This window comes from Ranitomeya variabilis, chromosome 7 (genome assembly GCF_051348905.1).
Source record: "Ranitomeya variabilis isolate aRanVar5 chromosome 7, aRanVar5.hap1, whole genome shotgun sequence".
Classification (NCBI taxonomy): Eukaryota; Metazoa; Chordata; class Amphibia; order Anura; family Dendrobatidae; genus Ranitomeya; species Ranitomeya variabilis.
Window position 1 is genome coordinate 227,881,320 of NC_135238.1, and position 21,365 is coordinate 227,902,684.

The 21,365-nt window shown below is 41.3% G+C and overlaps 1 long non-coding RNA gene across 1 annotated transcript in view; it reads left to right on the forward strand.

The window, feature by feature from the left end:
• Nucleotides 1-18,009, forward strand: part of LOC143784592 (uncharacterized) — a 140,495-nt gene extending 122,486 nt beyond the window's left edge. The window contains exon 4 of the long non-coding RNA XR_013217837.1: nucleotides 17,682-18,009. This is a non-coding gene — a long non-coding RNA (uncharacterized LOC143784592). The remainder of the gene's footprint in view (nucleotides 1-17,681) is intronic.
• Nucleotides 18,010-21,365: the final 3,356 nt, after the last annotated feature.

The following is a 21,365-nucleotide window of genomic DNA, read 5'->3' on the forward strand; positions in this document are numbered from 1 at the left end:
TGTCACAAAAACAGTAAAATGACATGCTGTATAACAACAAACCAAACTAAAAATGATGTGGCACAATTGTTTTGACACGCTGCATTCTTTACCCAAATGATATTCACATATGACAGCGATTCATCATTGTTTATTTCAAGATTTGGATAGGTTTATGCAGAACATCTAGGAAAATTGCCTGTTATGCCTAAAAAAAAAAAAAAAATAGTTTTGGTGCGTTTGTGCTACCTAGTAATATTTTGTGCCACCAAATGACATACTGTGCTCTTTTGATAACAATATTATACGATAGGTCCCTTCGATTACAGCCTGATTTAGTGTTTCTTAAATCATATCTCGAGGAATAAATCTGACACCCAAGTCCCTAAAGCTGACACCTGTATGGCCGCACCTTGCTGGAGTCAGCGTTGTGCAACATACCGGATAGTGGCAGCACTCTGACGACTGACGTGTGACCGTACGGCTGCGTGTGGCTCTATAGGGGTCCTTATATACCATGCACATCAGTCATCACAATATGTCTTCTACGTTATATGGGGTCTTCTGAAAATCGTCGCCACAGGCACCATGAGCTGTGCATGCATTAATAAGGAAAATAAATTCTAAATAATAATATTATTGGGATTAAATCATTATCAAATTTATAAGGGTCCGGATCTGTGAAGCCCCTGATCAGCACAGTAAGGGGTCCGCATACCCAATACCATTTATACTGACACATCATACAATTATTTTTTACATTCTGTGTCACAAAATATCATTATGTGTCATTGAACCCAATGTTGTCACTCACTTTTATGCCGTTAAATCAATCAATTATTTTCCTACGAGACATTTAGAGATGCAGCGCATTGTGTTTTTGTCTCGCAGATTAATCTTTTGTGCTGCATAATATCACATTGCGGTTTAAAGTTTAGTTTTGTGAAGTTAGGTTTACATTCTAATGCAATCATGGACTTTCAGATAAAGGCATTTATTCCAATGTGTCCACCCTTGACTTTCCTTGAATTTACTTGCAAATTCATCACAATTTACTACCACAATCCTCAACAGTCTGCAATTCACAACACAACCACTTGGCGGCCACACAAAGAAAAATATAGCAGAAACCTCTTGTGACAGAGTATTGCAAAATTACTTTTTTTTTTCAAAAATGATCATCTCGAGCCACTCGTCTCAGGATATGTCAGACCAACAGGAAGAGAAAGGAATTGCGATTTTAGTGCATTAGCAGAAGGGCATGTTATTTATTTATTGCTCCAATGAATCTAAAGCAGCTGTTGTGTGATCTGCTTATGTAGCTGTTAGTGATAAGTGAGCGTGCTTGGATAAGGTGTTATTGAGCATGCTCGGGGGCTAACTGAGTGTCTTCTGCATGCTCGAATAATATATTTGAGTCCCCGCACCTACATGTCGCGTGGATGTTCGACAGCCATAACACATGGAGGGATTATCTAACAAACAGACAATGCATGCATGTGTTGCAGCTGTCAAACATATTTTTCAAGCATGTCGAAGACACTCGGTAGCACCCGAGCATGCTTGGATAACACTTTATCCGAGCACGCTCGCTCATCACAACTGGCTAGTACTGGCCTTTTACAGATGAACCTTTGGTTTGGACATTTTTTCTTAGAGCCCCAATGATTTACTGATTGAATGGTGGTCCTACTGGCTGTTATCGGAGGAGGACCAGTGTGGCTGCAGGGCAGAGTAGCCTTATGCCACACCTCATTAAAATCAAGAGTCCATCTACAGATTTTGATAGATGTGATAGGTCCTCCAGAGAGAAAGATGCCCCCTACTTTACCTAACAAAGAAGTCTTATTTCCTGAAATGCCCAAAAAGGGCACTTTACAAAATATTATATCACCCAGTCAACCCTCTAATGGGATAGAACAATAGAGGCTGTTGTAGTAGGGCAGCACCTGGAGGAGCAAACTGGAACCATGGAGCCCGATGAAGCTGAGACTACAGCAACAGGCATACCAGAGTTCTCATCCACAGGGGCACAGAGAAGACTCAGTGGTGAAGAACCCATGAAGGAAAACTGAGTTGCACAGGAGTTTCAGAACCATAGCTGGTGGTTGAAGTAGGAGAGTTACTCAGATTTGGGGAACCGGTGAAGCAGAGCTGAGTTATGACAGAGGTTCAGAGGCAGAACTGGAATAGTGAAGGAGCAGAGTAACGGAGCTTTGAGGGACTGGTGAAGCAGAGCAGAGTTGTGAATGTGGTTCAGAAGCAGAACTGGACTGGTGAAGTAGCAGAGTGAACAAATTATATAGCTCAGCTGAGTTTGTAACAGAATCCAAAGCAGAGCTGGCACAGCGATATGGTGGAGCTAAGTTTGCAACAGAGTGCAGTGCAGAGCTGGCACATTAGTATGGGAGATCTTCCTCCATGGTATAGCTGAGGATATAACATAGACCAATGTAGAACTAGCAGTGGTATAGCAGAGCTAACCAAGTTTTATAGCAGAGATGAGTTTGACGGGAGAGTCTATGACAGAGAAGCTGTCCATGGTAATGGTGCAGACACCAACTATCTAAATCAGTGTTTCTCAACTCCAGTCCTCAAGACCCCACAACAGGTCATGTTTTCAGGATTTCCTTAGTATTGCACAGGTGATAATCTCATCACCGACTCAAGCATTAATTCCATCGCCTGTGCAATACTAAGGAAATCCTGAAAACATGACCTGTTGTGGGGTCTTGAGGACCGGAGTTGAGAAACACTGATCTAAATACTTTCATGACATCTTCTGATCCTGAACTAATGTCCTTACAGGAGCACATTGAGGAGGACTCATCACCCGGCGCTGGAGCCAGGACAATGGAGTAACACTCACTACAGCTCCATGGGACCCCCATTCTTAGGTTTTGTGGGGGTCAGACTTCCAGTGATTATACATTTACCAGATATATTGTAGATAAGTGACATCAATTGTTTATTAATATCCAGAATATCTGGAAATAAGAAGTCTCTCTGCATAGCAAAACATTCTAATGATTGTGACCAGTCGTTCCTTGCCTCCCGCCCCCACAAGATCAGCTGTAATAATCTGACAAAGGACTGAACTCGTTCCTGTAATCGGAGCGAGAAACAGTAACAAATCTATATTCTGCCTGGTAATTGCTATAGAAAAAGGCTTATGGATTACCATTCTGTTATAGTAACTGTCAGTCCGGCCACTGGAACAAGGAGTGTGAAATCAATATCTGCAGCTATTACACATTGCTGCGTTCCAGGGCCAAGCAGATAATATGATTGGGCCGGATGAGTAATACACGACCAACACTGAACTTCGGGAAGAAGATTCATTTTTAACTATTTGAAATGATGGGATTATGGGTGTTATGTGTGCATCAGCGAGGAACGGGTGAACGCGGTCATAGCCTCGGGTAAGGCTGAGCATCTGCACCTGAACCCAACAGTGCTCAATGAGAAGAAGAAAAAGTGTCTTACGGCAGTAAATGGGGGCAGAGGTGGTGGTCACATCTGGAAGCCAGTGCCTGCGGGCGCCCGAAGACCTTGTGTTGGGAAGGGGGATCTGATACAGATTTTGCATTGAGTCTAGGGTGCTTTCAGACACCCGTTCAGTGGCTCAGGCGAGGCTTACATCTGAACACCCCACAAAACAGGATTCGGACATATGTCCCGACAAGGTCATAGACTATAATGGTGGAGACAGACACTGAGCTGAATGTCCATCTCCAGTAGGCGTACATGCCCGACAATTATGCACGGCAGAGCGCATGTTCACTCTGTCTACAACATTGTAGTCTATGGCCCTGTCGGCACATACACCTCTGTATCCAATTAGGTATCCAGCAGTAATATAAAGTCATATCATCCAATATTGTACAAATCAAGACTAGGTACCACCCCTCGTACAAATATACAATTACCTTTATTGGAATTTCATTAAGGACCCCAATTTCTCAACCTTCCAAAATGTAATACATTATGACAACATGTTAGTAAACCGTTCAAAGGGCTGCAGTTCACATCACAACCACTGGGTGGACCCTTGTACAGTATAAACATCTTCTGATAGAGTATCGCAAAACTATGATTTTTCTTTATTTTTTTCAAACCTGGCCATCTTGTGCCACTCATCTCGGGATATGTTAAAAAAAATAGAAAAGTTAAGAAAGTCCTTGTCTGTACATATTGTACATGCTAGATAATGTTTCACGTGCCATTATTTAAGTACCCCAAAAGTGCCAAGTGCCCATACAATAAAGCTAAGGAGGTAGTTCTCCAAAAGTGTCAGATACTTTTTTTTTTTTTTTAGACAGATCTTGAAAATGTTTTGATCAACCCCTTAAATTTACATATAACTGGAAAATCCCTTTAATAATTGCATAAGTGATAATGACTGATGTTTGGTCAGAATTATAGACTCACTCCGCACCTGTCAATGGCTCCATTGACTTGGTCTGAGCTGCCATATAAAAAAAATGCATGCATGTTCAGTAAAAGGTGCTGTTACAGATCTTGTATTATGCCCAGGGGCTTCACTTCACTTCTCGAAAAGTGTTAATATAATACGGAATTGCTATGTATGCAGTATCGCCTAGATCGTACACAAAAGTCTATTTTATGTGTTAAACAGCGCCACCCTTGCTCATGGCTGTATGTGGCATTGCAACATTCTCCAATTGGGTCTGAGTCGCAATACCGCACTCAGCCATGGAGAAAAGTGGCGCTGTAGTGTTCTACATCCCCTTAAAATTACGAGAAGCGTAGATGAGCACTTAAAAGAAAGTCGGTTTTTATCTCTCTCTATATATGTCATCCAATTTGTTTTCCATGACCTACATTTCTGTGATGTCCTTTGCCATAAACGCCGGTGGAGTCCGGTTACCTGATGGAGGACATGTGACATTTAATCTGCCATCATACTTTCTGAGTAATGGAAAAGGGATAACATTTTATCAGTCTTCCTTTCTATTATTGCTTTCAGAAGAACTTTACCATTAATTGAATGTAGTTGCTGGAATTAACATGGAATAAGCTTCTTTGCTCGCTAAGCTGTGGCAATCCGTGGGTAATCTTGAATCTTATCTGGAAGCTCATCCTTTCCGATGTGCTTTTATGTGCGGTGCACTCACTCCCGAGAAACCGCAAGTTCATTATTTAGTCCAGCGCAAGTCCCAGTTTACATAACTAAGGTTGGGACTCCTGGAAACTGACGCATTTCATGTCCCGCTGGAAGCAAACATGGTGGCAAGAAGGGTTGTAACCCCAGACAAAGTGCACCCCTGAGTTACCAATGCTACTACCGAGAACTACAGCTAATGCAGAACTAGGACAAGTGTTCTTGCAGCGCCCCAGAGTCCTGGTCGTTGCAATAATGTCGCTCTTCCACCAGGGGGAGTGATGTTACGTCTGATGGTACTAAAGGAGTTCACCTTGCCAGGTATCACAGTCACACACTACACTTTACACTCCAGTCCATCAGGGGGAGCAAAGCTTCTATCTACTAGGGCACTCCTCACACACGGGTAAAACTGGTGGGTTGGATAGGAAGTTAGACAGAGAGAAGCAGACTGGACTTCGACCAGATAACATCGAGGGAGAAGCAGCCTGGGTTTGACCCAGAGAGGTCCAGTCAGGGGTGGGATCCTGACAGAGGCCAAGCAAGAGAGAGAATGTTACGGAACTGCGCCTGCACTTCATTGCAGCAGCATCCTAAGAAAGGACACGAAGCGAAGTATATTGTGGAGAGTGAGAACCAAATTCACAGCAGATAATACCGGGAGGAGTTCTGCCCCGAGATCGGCAGCCTCCTTCCGAGGCGCGTAGCCGGTGGCCGGAACACTGAGGGAGTACTGACTCTACGCATTACTCCAGATAACGGCAGGACAGTCAATTCCAAGTTGGCTGCCCAACCTAAATACTTAAGAAGACACGGAGGCAATTGTGGGAGAGGGGCGTCTCTAGGGTCCCTATAAAATAGCTCCAGGCCTACCCAGTCATACGGGTTGTCCTATTCATATCATCTGGGGGACAGAGAGAGAGAACATCAGAAACATCTACAAAGGTTGTGAGGACTATCCCGTGGTGCTCAGCAGGGAGGTACTACAACACACAGGTGCTAGTAGGAAGGCTACTGATTTCCTCCTGGCTAAGGGAACTCTGGATGAGCCTTCGGACCGGCCAGACTCTGCCTGCCCTGTGATCTGTGCTCTGGACTGTGGACGCTGAAGTCTTCAGTAAAAGGTAAAGAGACTGCAACCTTTGTGTCCTCGTTATTCATGGCGCCTTACAACGACCACTATCATCATCCACACACTGTGGGAAGCCCTGGGGACATACTTCACCTGTGGGAAGGTATACCATCTAGCTGCCATTCCATCACCCCAGTGGACCCCCAGCAGCGTCGGTCACCCTGACCGAATACCACAGGTGGCGTCACGAACACTTGACAAACAGCTATCACCTTTAATTGGGCGCCCCTCAGCAGGGCCACGGACCGGGTCGGGCCACCGTGACATCCCCAGAACCGAGACCGAGGGACCCGGTGCCGAGTGCCCCATTGCCCTGCGCCTGGGGGCGATCCATTCTTAATAAGCAAAATGGAGATATTCGGGTCATCAGATGTATCAGGACCAGGAAATCTTTCACTTTGGTCCTTCTACAAGTTTCTAGAGTTCTCTGTACATTATGACAACTTCTGCTGCAGCTTACTGTGCTGTTACAGCAGATGTTGCCCAAACCTCGGCCCCTTTCTTGACATCACTCATGTTCTGCTGTTGTTGAAGTTGCACCTGACACATCTTAACAACTTGTAAAGGGCTAAATATGAGAAGGCGAGGCTAGACTGAGCCTATTTAAGGACACTGCTTGGTGCCAGAACAACACCATGCGATAGGACCATGTAAGGAAAAAACAATGGCCAATGAGATGGAGTTGACCTGAATCCTTTCCGATGGGTAAGACAGCAAACTATGATTACCACTTCACAAAAATAATCATCAAAAGTAAAAAACAAATGTGGTGTGGTGTACTTTAGAAATATGACTTAACAGGGAGTGCAATTTCAAAGTTAGACACAGAATCAATCATTTTTTTGCAGACCATTTACATAATACAGAGGAAAAAATAGCAATATTTATCCCTGACATCCTATATTTTAAATAAAGAACCCAAGGATAGTTATGGAAAGTAATAAAGCAGAACTATAATTGGGGCCATTTTGTTTTAGTTAAGGTGTTCAGCATTTGGCATATATCCTAATGTAAAATAACCAGACCCCCATTATAAATAAAGAGATATGTCTGATGGTTTTTGCATCCATCGTGCGAGAAATACAGCTTGCACAAAACTGATGGTGGTTCCGGTGACATATTCATGTAGTGATGGTTGTTCCGGTGCTGTATTCATGTACTGATGATGATTCTGGTTATATATTTATCACCAGAACCATCAATAGTACATAAATACAAAGCCAAAATCATCATCAGTACATAATTAGAGCACCCCAGCCATCAATTGTACATGAATATGGCATCAGAAACATCATCAGTAAATGAATACGTCACCAGAACCGCCATCAGTACATAAATGTCTCCAGAACCACCATCAGTAAATGAATACATTAGCAGAACCACCATTAGTACATAAATGCATCACTAGATTCACTACAGTACATGAATACATCAACAGTCCCACCATCAATATTTGACTACATCACCAGAACCTCCATCAGTACATAAATACGTCACCAGAACCACCATAAGTACAAGAATACATGGCTAGAACCAAGAATACAAGAACCAAGCTTAGTACAATGATCAATTGTAATATCAAGTCAACTCCATATACAATTGTATTGCATGAACCTACAACCCTACAACTCCCAACCACCATCCGCCCTCATGAACTACGGCCTATACCATGTAATTTTCAATTACATTTTCTTTATCTCCACACTGTCCCCTGCTATGCTAACCCCTCTCCATATTATCCCTCCATTTCACACTGTCCTCTCTCCATATCCATCCATATTTCCATTTTATCCCCCCATCTGCACAGCCCCTCACTCTATTCCCCCATGTGTACAGTCCCTCAGTTTATTCCTCCATCATCACAGCCTCTCCCATCCCGTCATTTTATTCACCCCCCATAAGCACAGCCCCTGATTTTATTCCCCCCTCTGCAGAGCCCTTCATTTTATTCCCCCCTCTGCACAGTAATTTAAGAATGAAAAAAAAGATGCTTAACTCACCTAATCCTGGCTACTGTCCATGGTCTTCTCTTTTCTGAAGTGCAGCAGTGAACACTGGACGGTGCAATAATGTCACTCCATTGCACCATCCAATGTCCACTGCTTGCACCGTCGCCAAGAAGATGCAACATTTGCAGTCTGTGTCTTGCTGGAGATTCTGGCAGAGCAGGGGAGATTACAGCTCCTCTGCTCCTGTCCTGGGCAGCCCACAGACTTAAAAACAATTGAGTGCAGGGAGGGAGTGATGGCTAGGGCACAGGACACAGAGGGGTGAGGGATATCGCTCACAACCGTGCCTGCACCTCAGCCGTCACTGTGCTGATTGTCTATGGCCGGAGGAAGGTAAGGTGGCGGGTGGCCGTAGGCATTCAGCTTTTTTTTTTTGTAAAGTACGCCCCCCTCTGGAAGTCAGGAGGTGGCACCCTAGGCAGGTGCCTACCCCTTTGTCCCAGCCCTGCCTCCGAGTAACCCTTGACTCTGTCCTGTCCTTCGAACCTCACATCCAAGCTCGTACCACCTCCTGGTGCTTCCAAATCAAAAATATTTCCTGAATCTGTCCTTTCCTAAAAACTGAATCTACTGAAATGTTTATGGATGCCCTCATCATCTCCCGCCTCTGCTACTGCAATATCCTCTTCTGTGGCCTCACTGCTAACATTCTTGCTTCTCTTCAGTCCATCCTTAACTCGGCTGGCCAACTAAACCACCTTTCTCCCCTCTGCAAATCCCTTCTTTGGATGCCAATTCCTGAAGTATCTAGTTCAAACTACTAACATTGCCCTACAAAGCTATCCATAATCTGTCTCTTCCATATATTTCCAAACTAATCTTCCAATATCTTCCAACACGTAACCTTTGTTCCTCTAAAGACTGCCTTCTCTCCTCCACACTTCTGTGCTCCTCACCCAATCGCCTCCAAGACTTCTCTTGAGTATCCCCCCATCCTCTAGAATTCTGTGACTCAACACGTTCGATTATCCACCACATTCAGAACTTTCAGATGGAACTTGAAAACCCATCTCTTCAAGAAAGTTTACAGCCTGCAATAACCCAGCTGCCACCTCAACACCACCGGAGCTGCCGCCTCACCACCACTGGAGCTGCTACCTCACCACCATTGGAGCTGCCACCTAACCACCACCAGAGCTACCACCTCACCACCACCGGAGCTGCCACCTAACCACCACTGGAATTGCCGCCTCACCACCATTGGAGCTGCCACCTCACCACCATTGGAACTGCCGCCTCACCACCACTGGAGCTGCTACCTCACCACCATTGGAGCTGCCACCTAACCACCACCGGAGCTGACACCTAACCACCACTGGAACTGCCGCCTCACCACCACTGGAGCTGCCACCTCACCACCACTGGAATTGCCACCTCACCACCATTGGAACTGCCACCTCACCACCACTGGAGCTGCCACCTAACCACCACTGGAACTGCCGCCTCACCACCACTGGAACTGCCGCCTCACCACCACTGGAGCTGCCACAACTCCCCAATCTACTGTCTCTTTCCCCATTATCCTATTCTCTAGACTGTCGGGGCCCACTCCTTTCTGTACCAGTCTGTCATTGTTAGTTTGTTCAGCGTGTTCTATATTTGTATTGTATAACCCTTTCTCAAGTACAGCACCAGAGAATCAATGGTGCTCAATAAAAAAAAAATAATAATAATAATACTTTTTTTATTTTTTACATTTTTCCCTAATTAAATATTTACCAAGCACTGATCCAAGCTTCTCAGGGGACAGCCCCCAAATACTGTAGGGCTGCCCATTTTTGGGTGGATTTTTTTTTTCACAAACCATGCCCCTTTATAACCTAGGACAGCCCTAAATATGCCAGGTTCACAATAATGTTATATAAAATTATAAAACTTAACAAATCTCTATAAAGAAAGTATCAAAATAAATCCCATTTATAACAAAAATAAAAGACTAAAAAATGTTTTTATTATTTCAATGACCAAACCAGAGACACGATTATAGCTTTCAAACTTGCAGAACAAAAGCTCAAGAACAGGTGAAAATGCCCAGACTTGAGCTGGTTAATGAAAGGCTACTGGTTATACTGGTTTCTTTCTTATGTGAATTGAAAAAAGGCCCCCCTGTACGTACAATGAAACCTGATTAATGATGATTCTTATAATGCCTGTATCTTCAGTGGGAAACATTACTGCTTACATTATTCCAGGTTAATTAGAAAAGTTATCTGATCAGTAAGGAGGATTTACTCCGTGGATCACTCCCATCATGGACACTGTAATCTGTGCAGCGACTGTGTGAAAAATTCCTGCTATCCATCTTAGTCACTTGATAAAACCCCCCGAGGGGCATCACCGGGCCTGCGAAGCGTGATCCTGCCAGACTTCATACCTGCTGTTCTGAATTGTTTTGGTAACATTTTATCCATGTTATTAAAATTGATGCTAATAATAATAACGAGGGCACCGCAAGAGAATCTTTAAAGACATGCAAAAAGTAGGTTTATTAAATAGTTAAAGCAAATATCCAATTTTGATACAATCATGTTACTGATGATTATTTTCCTAAAATATCATCGCTTGAGTCATCACTCAGTTTCCTATTACAAGCTCCTTGCTTGGTAAGAGAGAGATAAATGTATGCAGGAAGCTCCCCCTAGTGGTGGCCAGAGGACAGATTTTCACTCTATAAACAGCAGAAGTTTTGGAGCTCTGTAAGTGAAAAGGGAAATTTGCTACGAGAATATATTATGAAACTTCGGTCAGAATTTTGGATCTATTTAATAAAACAGACTGTTGTTCAATGGTGGACACTAATGTATTGTGTTGTAAAAGCAAAACTAATAATAATAATCTTTATTTTTATATAGCGCTAACACAGTTTGCACACATTGTCATCATTGTCCCCGATGGGACTCACAATCTAGAATCCCTATCAGTATGTCTTTGGAATGTGGGAGGAAACCGGAGAACACGAAGAAAACCCACACAAACACGGGGAGAACATAAAAACTCTTTGCAGATGTTGTCCAGGGTGGGGCTTTAACCCAGGACTCCAGCGCTGCAAGGCTGCCGTGCTTTCCACTGAGCCACCGTGCTGCCCCAAAACTACTTTAAATCTATATTTTTAAAATACATAGTGTTGAACTGAGGTTTTTTTATGGAGAGGACTAAACCTACTATAGTACTGCCCCTATGTACAATAATATAACTACTATAATACTGCCCCTATGTACAATAATATAACTACTATAATACTGCCCCTATGTACAATAATATAACTACTATAATACTGCTCCTATGTACAAGAATATAACTACTATAATACTGCCCCTATGTACAATAATATAACTACTATAATACTGCTCCTATGAATGAGAATATAACTACTATAATACTGCTCCTATGTACCAGAATATAACTAATATAATACTGCTCCTATGTACAAGAATATGACTACTATAATACTGCTCCTATGTACAAGAATATAACTACTATAATACTGCCCCTATGTGCAAGAATATCACTACTATAATACTGCTCCTATGTACAAGAATATAACTACTATAATACTGCCCCTATGTACAAGAATATGACTACTATAATACTGCTCCTATCTACAAGAATATAACTACTGTAATACTGCCCCCTATGTACAAGAATATAACTACTATAATACTGCCCCTATGTACAATAATATAACTACTATAATACTGTTCCTATGAATGAGAATATAACTACCATAATACTGCTCCTATGTACCAGAATATAACTACTATAATACTGCCCCTATGTAAAAGAATATAACTACTATAATACTGCTGCTATGTAAAAGAATATAACTACTATAATACTGCCCCTATGTACAATAATATAACTACTATAATACTGCTCCTATGTACCAGAATATAACTACTATAATACTGTCCCTATGTACCAGAATATAACTAATATAATACTACCCCTATGTACAAGAATATAACTACTATAATACTGCTCCTATGTACAAGAATATACCTACTATAATACTGCCCCTATGTACAAGAATATAACTACTATAATACTGCCCGTATGTACAAGAATATAACTACTATAATACTGCTCCTATGTACAAGATTATAACTACTATAATACTGCCCTCTATGTACAAGAATATAACTACTATAATACTGCTCCTATGTACAAGAATATAACTACTATAATACTGCTCCTATGTACAAGATTATAACTACTATAATACTGCTCCTATGTACAAGAATATAACTACTATAATACTGCCCCTATGTACAAGAATATAACTACTATAATACTGCTCCTATGTACAAGAATATAATTACTATAATATTGCCCCTATGTACAAGAATATACTATAATACTGCTCCTATGTACAAGAATATAACTAATATAATACTGCCCCTATGTACAAGAATATAACTACTATAATACTGCCCCTATGTACAAGAATATAACTACTATAATACTGCCCCTATGTACAAGAATATAACTACTATAATACTGTCCCCTATGTACAAGAATATAACTACTATAATACTGCCCCTATGTACAAGAATATAACTACTATAATACTGCCCCTATGTACAAGAATATAACTACTATAATACTGCCCCTATGTACAAGAATATAACTACTATAATACTGCCCCATGTACAAGAATATAACTACTATAATACTGCTCCTATGTACAAGAATATAACTACTATAATACTGCCGCCAAGTTAATAACTGGTATAATACCACGTGCTTTAGGAATAAATATGAATCTGACCGGTATTTTAGAATTTGTATAAGAATTTCTATTCATTGTTTTGCTATACAGCATACTATAAGATTACATTGTGGGACATAATACAACATCTGCCTTAAAATATTTGCCATGTGCATAAAATGGTGCCAAATTCCGGCAGTGCGGCACAGCAGCTATGGTACATGTACAATCATTGCTTTTACATTTGCACCTTTGTTTTAGTTGTACGGTTCACAAGTGTTTCCGTAATTCCAGGGAACAATACATGAGAACACATTGTAATCTTTGTCCTACGTCCACAAAACAAAGGAATTGGAAAAAGCCAGAATTTGGCGTGATCCTATTGGCTACGCGCTAACAGTGAACCTGTAAAGTTTGCAGACAAGACTGGAGGGGCTCCGCTCTGCCGCTTCTGGTGCATTTCTATTTTCTAGCACATTGACTTTCAAGTCCTGTGACAGGGATCCGGCCAAGATGTTCTCCAGCAGGGACTGAGAATTAGAGGCTCAGCGAGACGCCCTGATGTCTCTGTTTCCTTTTCTCTGTGTTTTGAAGCAGAACGGCCATGATCTTTGTATTAGGCTAAATTCACACTTGTGGTATAATAACTCGCACTTTTTTTGCACAATTAAATTTCAAGAGTTAAATAAGCCCTCCTACCATCTCCGTTTTCTTCCTTTCACTATATTGCACTCATCATATTACATAGCACTATGTACTTACAATTGCTCATTTTGCCTTTCTGCCCAGATAATTCTTCTTTTCTCTGCACTATGTAGAAATAGGAAGTCTCTAGTTCCCTGCATAAATCATTCCCCTCTTCACCTCCTGACCCAGCTGCTCCCACCTCGCCCCGTAACTGACTTTTGTAGTGACTCGTGCGTCATACAGGGGAATTAGAACTGTCTCTCCATAGAGCTTAGAGGGATTCAGCTCGTCAGTTTTTAATCACGTGATGTCACAGACCTAATGGAAAAGAGAAGAATCAGCTGGGTAGAAAGACAAAATGAGCAATTGTAACTAAGTACACAGTGCTATATAATACAGTATGATGACTGCAATATATTAAAAGGGTAAAAATTTGTATGGGAGGAGGAAGAAGATAGAGAGTGCTTCTGTAAGGAAACCTGTCATATTGAATACAGTGTCTGATCTGCAGGCTGTAGAGCAGGAGGAGGTGAGAAGATTGATCAGTGGTTTGTGGGAGAATAATCTGTATAACTTGTATTATTTTTATTTAAATATTCTGGTCTTAGGAGTCCAGTGGGCGGTACTTGTGCAAAGGAGGCTACCAATCACTGGTCAGATCAGAATAAGTAGAAATTTTAATAAATTAAAAAGTTATAATTATTTTTCCCCAGAAACCTTGATATCAATCCGCTCAGCTTCTACTGCTGTGTAACACACCGCCCATAAATTGCACAATATTTCTGAGCTGAATTTGTTTTATCATTTACACTGAAATCTCTGTTAGGACCTTCCCTTGCCTAAAATGCTGCATAAAACATGTATCTATCTATCATCTATCTTATATCATCTATCATCAATCTATCATCTATCTATCTATCTATCTATCTATCTATCTATCTATCTATCTATCTATCTATCATCTATCTCATTCCTTCTATCTATCTATTATTTATCTATCTATCTATCTATCTATCTATCTATCTATCTATCTATCTATCATCTATCTCATTCCTTCTATCTATCTATTATCTATCTATCATCTATCTTATACAGTATCATCAATCTATCATCTATCTATCATCTATCTCATTCCATCAATCTATCTATCTATCTATCTATCTATCTATCTATCATCTATCTCATTCCTTCTATCTATTATCTATCTCTCTATCTATCTATTATCTATCTATTGTATCTATCATCTATCTCATTCCTTCTATCCATCTATCTATTATCTATCTATTATATATATATCTATCATCTATCTCATTCCATCTATCATCTATCTATCTATCTATCTATCTATCTATCTATCTATCTATCTATTGTATCTATCATCTATCTATCTATCTATCTATCTATCTATCTATCTATCTATCTATCTATCATCTATCTATCTATCAATCATCTATTATCTATCTCTCCATCACTTATAGCTATACATATTTCTTAGACATGTTCTATCTATCCAGAAGTCCCCGCAATGTCTCTGTCCGTACGTATGTAACACTGTGACCTCAGGACTTTTCCACCATTTCTTGCTTCTTCCTATATGGTTGTGTCTTTTTGTGGCTGATGTTAGAATTGCTGTAAATCTCTGCCCATCTGGCCAACCAAATGGACTCATCACTCAGGATTATTGCCAGATGTAAGACAGTTGTAATTTAATTCCTGGACATAAAAATGCCCCCAGGACTCGTGTCTCTTATTTAGAAGGAGCTCAGCACAAGCTCCAGTCTTCTTCTCCTAGAAGTCAAGGGATGTGCTCGACAAATAAGGAGTTTTCCATAATTTATTGTCCCAAGAACTGACGTTTTTGTGTTTCATGTTCTACTGATATAATCACAGGTGAAAGGAGGACCCCATTTCAGAATACATACAGCGCCCCCCAGTGGCTGCACTGTAGTTTGGATTTTTTTTTGCAAATATTTAACAGGTGTACCGTATTTACTAAGGATGAGAATCTCATATTTAAAAAAAAAAAAAAAAAAGATGCAGGAGGCCGAACCCAAATAATCTAAATTAAAATTGATTCCAAATGAATCTATTATTTGCCCTATAACATCAGCGCCTCCTGCTCCATAACGTCGATACTTTATTACAGGCCATTTCTGAGATAGGGGTGCACAGCTTTGCTGGTGAAATGACTATTTTCCAGGAAGATGGCATAAGAACAATTAAAAAACAGCGACTCAGTATGGCCACCGGGTGTGAACGCAGCCTTACCGGTCGGTCGGTATATCTCATCTGCTTATTTTTGGATAGAGGGTTTTACCACATTTTCTTTTCTGTATTAATGACATGATAACTTTTATTCTGAGGGATTTTACGATCAGCGCAGCACCAAATGGGGGCATTCGACTTTTTGGCTGACTTTTATTTCCATTTTTTGGAAAGTTAGATAAACCTCAGTTCTGGATTTTTTTGTTTTTATTTATTTATTTTTTTGCCATTACTATTCTGATTAAACTATTAAATTATTTTCTTGAATGGGTTATTATTGATTTGGTGCTTCCAACTATGAATTTGCAAAGGAAAAAGAGTATTTTTTTTGTGCGGAGCTATGGAACTTTGTTTGATTTTATTTTTAATATTTATTGATTTTTATTTATTGATTTATTTTGAAAGGCATTTATTTGAATATTTCTTGGAATGTTATTTATTTATAATATTTATTGATTTTTATTTATTTATTCATGTGTTTTTGACAATCATCCTATTAGGCCCAGCCTCAGAAGGCATAGCATGTGTTTAGCAGTGGGTATAACCGTGATTTCTAACGCCGGCTATACTGTATTATACAGCTGCCCGTGACGCCCCTGACATCTCATGTGTTTGTGCCGCGCTTCAGTTTGTGGAAACGATATCGTATTTGGGATGTAGTAGTATGGTGCATATGGAAATTACAGGTGGATGGGCAATTAGTATTATCTTATGTCATAAATATCTACAGAATGTTTAGATCTAGGGCTGAGGTCACACATTGCCCCAGGTGAATTAGGAGGAAACTATCAAGCAAAGTAAAGTAGATGCAACTTTTCCCAGCAAATTATGTAGGTTTTAAAACATATCCTATCATTTCAGGTGGCTGATCAGCATAATCTGTCCTGTTAATGTATGTGATGAACATTACATGTCTTGTATCCAGTTTTCGCCTTTGCATTCTCTCTCTCTTATTTTTAGTTGTCTCTGAGCTAGTGGGTGCTGACTCTCTGCTTTAATGTCTCCAATGCACAGCACATACAGAGGAAATCCTTCTCTCCTGTCTCTATGTAACACACATTCAGAAGCCGCAGCATAGAGGACATTATACAGCAATACTGAGCAGTGTAGCTGCGAGTCCATCTCCAGGTTGAGATAAAAGCAGCTAGATCTGTTTCACTCTGCTTCTCACGGAGCTCCTTCCTTCTCACTACTTCATAGACTTCAATAGGCAGCTGTAATCTAATCCCTCAGTCGGAGTCATCTAGACTTTGAAAAACTAGTAAAATCTATTTGTCCGAGTAGATGAGTTCAAGAACAAGTAGAGGAAAAGAAGCTGAGAAGGAAGCATATTTCTCTTATGTCATATAGATTACATTTTTTATATTCACTTGTACTATTAATTTTTGCAAAATGTGTTTAAAGATGGTGGTAATTTTACTGTGACATTGAACATTTGGGGGTCTGGGGTTGCAGGCGGGTGGGTGTCTGTCCACTTTTTATCTCAAGCGTTAAGAGTAGTGAGGAGGGAACCTGCTCAGATAAGGTGCTATCCGAACATGCTCAGGCGCTGAGTGTCTTTGTCGTGCTCGAATAATATGTTCAAATCCCTGCGGCTGCATGTGTCATGGCTGTTCGACAGCCGCCGCACTCGAGCATGCTCAGATAACACCTTATCCAGGCACGTTCGCTCATCGCTAATTAGAAGTCTATCTAGAATCTCCATTTCCTAAGAATCAGACAGATGTAACTGTAGCGAATTGATTTTATACACCGTATTCTGTAAATATCGTGCAGGTCTATAAAGAGAACAATCCTCCGACTGTTGGAATTTTCTGGCTGTTATACGGTGGATTAAAAGGAATGTCTTTATAATTAAAAATGCAGTAAATGAAGATGTAATGCTCCTTACTGCTGTGCAGGAGCCGGGTCCCGCTCAGTGATTCTGTGTGCCGGTGCTGTCCTCTAGTGATCTGTGATAAGACTTTAGATATAACATTCCTGGCGCTGACCCGCTCGCTGCATCTATGGAATATTGGAAGACGCCTCTGCACTGATTATAGGCGACGGAGCTGCACTGACGCTCCAGGATTCACTGCAGGTCCGGCAGAGACGGATCATTGCTTCACCTTCTTGGAAAAATCTGCAGACAAAGTGAATTGGAGACATTTTGTACCGTTAATGCATAGCTGGCATCTATAGATACAATAGGAGCCATATGCAGCATGCCTTATGTGATTAAATACTGTGCTCGCAACCATTATAATTGTTCCAATGCATTTAAAATAGAAAAATTAAAGGGGTTGTTCACATTTGGGGCCTTTTTTTTAAACTTAAATTCATGTATTTGGGGCTGAAAATCGATTTTGTAGTTAGGTTTCATTAATAATGTTGCATCACTTGGCTTTTATAGGCTATTTGTAACTCTTTTAAGTCTTTTTCTGAGCTCCTCTCAGCTGATCACAGACCAGATAAAAAGATGAATGTTGCAGGAAGCAATGTCCCTTATGAGTGAACTGACTGATGATGAATTCTCAGTTAAAGAAGCACTCCACCCATCAAAATTGTTATCTACTATATAATTGTCTAAGGGTCACTTCCGTCTTTCTGTCTGTCCTTCTGTCTGTCTGTCACGGAAATCCCAAGTCGCTGATTGGTCACGGCAAAACAGCCACGACCAATCAGCGACGGGCACAGTCCGGCGGCAAAATGGCCGCTCCTTACTCCCCGCAGTCAGTGCCCGCTCCATACTCCCCTCCAGTCAGCGCTCACACAGGGTTAATGGCAGTGTTAACAGACCGCGTTATGCCGCGGTGTAACGCACTCCTTTAACGCTGCTATTAACCCTGTGTGACCAACTTTTTACTATTGATGCTGCCTATGCAGCATCAATAGTAAAAAGATCTAATGTTAAAAATAATTAAAAAAAATAAAAAATAGCTATATACTCACCGTCCATCAGCCCCTTGGATCAGAAACAGGCCTTTCCTGCTCGCGACGCTCCATGCATTGCTCGCGAGACCGCAATGCACTCTTGGGACCGGAGCGCGCGAGGAGCATCGGTAAACGCCTCGCTTGGATCCGGGGGCCAACGGAGGGTGAGTATAGAACTCTTTTTTATTTTAATTCTTTTTTTAACAGGTATATGATGCCCACATTGCTATATACTACGTGGGCTGTGCAATATACTACGTGGGCTGTGCAATATACTATGTGGGCTGTGCAATATACTATGTGGGCTGTGCAATATACTACGTGGCTGTGCAATATACTACGTGGGCTGTGTTATATACTGCGTGGCTGTGCAATATACTACGTGGCTGTGCAATATACTGCATGGCTGTGCAATATACTACGTGGGCTGTGCAATATACTACGTGGGCTGTGCAATATACTACGTGGCTGTGCAATACACTACGTGGGCTGTGCAATATGCTACATGGCTGTGCAATATACTACGTGGGTTCTGTTATATACTGTGTGACTGTGCAATATACTACGTGACTGTGCAATATACTGTGTGGCTGTGCAATATACTATGTAGGCTGTGCAATATACTACGTGGGCTGTGCAATATACTACGTGGGCTGTGCAATATACTACGTGGCTGTGCAATATACTACATGGCTGTGCAATATACTATGTGAGCTGGGCAATGTACTACGTGGCTGTGCAATGTACTACGTGGCTGTGCAATGTACTACGTGGCTGTGCAATGTACTACGTGGCTGTGCAATGTACTATGTGGGCTGTGCAATATACTATGTGGGCTGTGCAATATACTACGTGGCTGTGCAATGTACTACGTGTGCTGTGCTATGTACTACGTGGCTGTGCTATTTACTACGTGGGCTGTTATATACTACGTAGCTGTGCTATGTACTACATGGCAGTGCTATATACTACGTGGCTGTGCCATATACTACGTGGCTGTGCTATATACTACGTGGCTGTGCTATATACTACGTGGCCGTGCTATATACTACGTGGCCGGCCGTGAACAATCAGCGACAGGCGCAGTCCGGCCACGAATTGGTGCGGGATTTGAACCACGCTTCGCTAATTGGTCGCAGCTGGCCGAATCCTGTGTATTTAATGTATTATTCTAAAATCTTCATAAATAAACTACATACATATTCTAGAATACCCGATGCATTAGAATCGGGCTACCATCTAGTACCCTATATATACGGTATATATATTGCAGTCAGGGCATTGACCGAATAATACCACATACAAGGGACAAATACCGGAACACCATGACCAGACCACATACTGTATTACCTATCACATAGTGACCGAATAATACCCTAGCGCTGCCACCAGGAATTTTGAGGTCCCATACTGGCAAAATTTTCAGGCCCCCTTGAAACTCCGGATAGGAAGTGTCTTTTTCCCTGCATGAGTCATCACCGACTTCCTGATCTACATAGATTCAGCTCGTCGGTTCCTAATCACGTGATGTCATAGACCTATTGGAAAAGAGAAGAATTAGCTGGGTAGAAAGACAAAATGAGCAATTGTAACAAAGTACACAGTGCTATATAATATGATGTCTGCAATACATTGAGGAGATAAACTTTGATGGGAGGAGGAGGAGGAGTGCTTCTTTAACTCATTCTGCTATCAATAGACAGTGGAAAAGAGACTATAAAAGACAAACGGTACAACATCTTTAATGGGATCCAATTACAAAAAAGAGGACAAGTTCCAAAGCAGGACAACCTCTTTAAGAAGCTTTGTAAGTTACCTTCTTTAAAGAAACTGTTTCATTATCATAAATAGGTACAATTATAACGTGCTGGTTGAAATAAATATCTTTGCACCACATAGTGACCGAATAATACCCAGGGCTGCCACCAGTAATTTCGAGGTCCCATACTGGCAAAATTTTCAGGCCCCCTTGAAACTCCAGATAGGAAAATTTTAATTTGATTGTTTACTTCTTGTTGCCACCTCTGCAGTCTATCAGCGGTGGCCAGTTTCCCAAGTGCAGCATTTACAAACTCTTTGCTGCAGAGCTTGCAAGTGCCGCTGAGACACTGGCCTGATCATTTTGATCATTGGATCCGGCCAGCACCTCCGATGCTTCACAGGTTGGGGGGCCTCTATGATACAGATATGCACTGGTCAGGCCAGTGGCTACATCTGTGCTACTGGTCTGAACTGTAATTGTTCATGAGTGCATCGCTCCCCCTGAAAAGCAAGACGCCGGTAGGCAGAGGATTGGCACACACCTAAGGGATGAAGATGCAACAATCCATTTAAGAATCGAATACCATTTTTTTGTATACCGCTCTTCTGCAGAACTATCTCTGTGATATCAAAATTGTAATTGTCACCCAAGAGGTGCATAAAACAGTGACAATTGCTATGAGTTCTGTGTATAATGGGGCTAATGCAGGGTTGCTATACACAATGGTGCCAAGGGCAGAAGAGTTCACATCTACCCCTAAACCCTCCCTTACAAAAATGTTTATT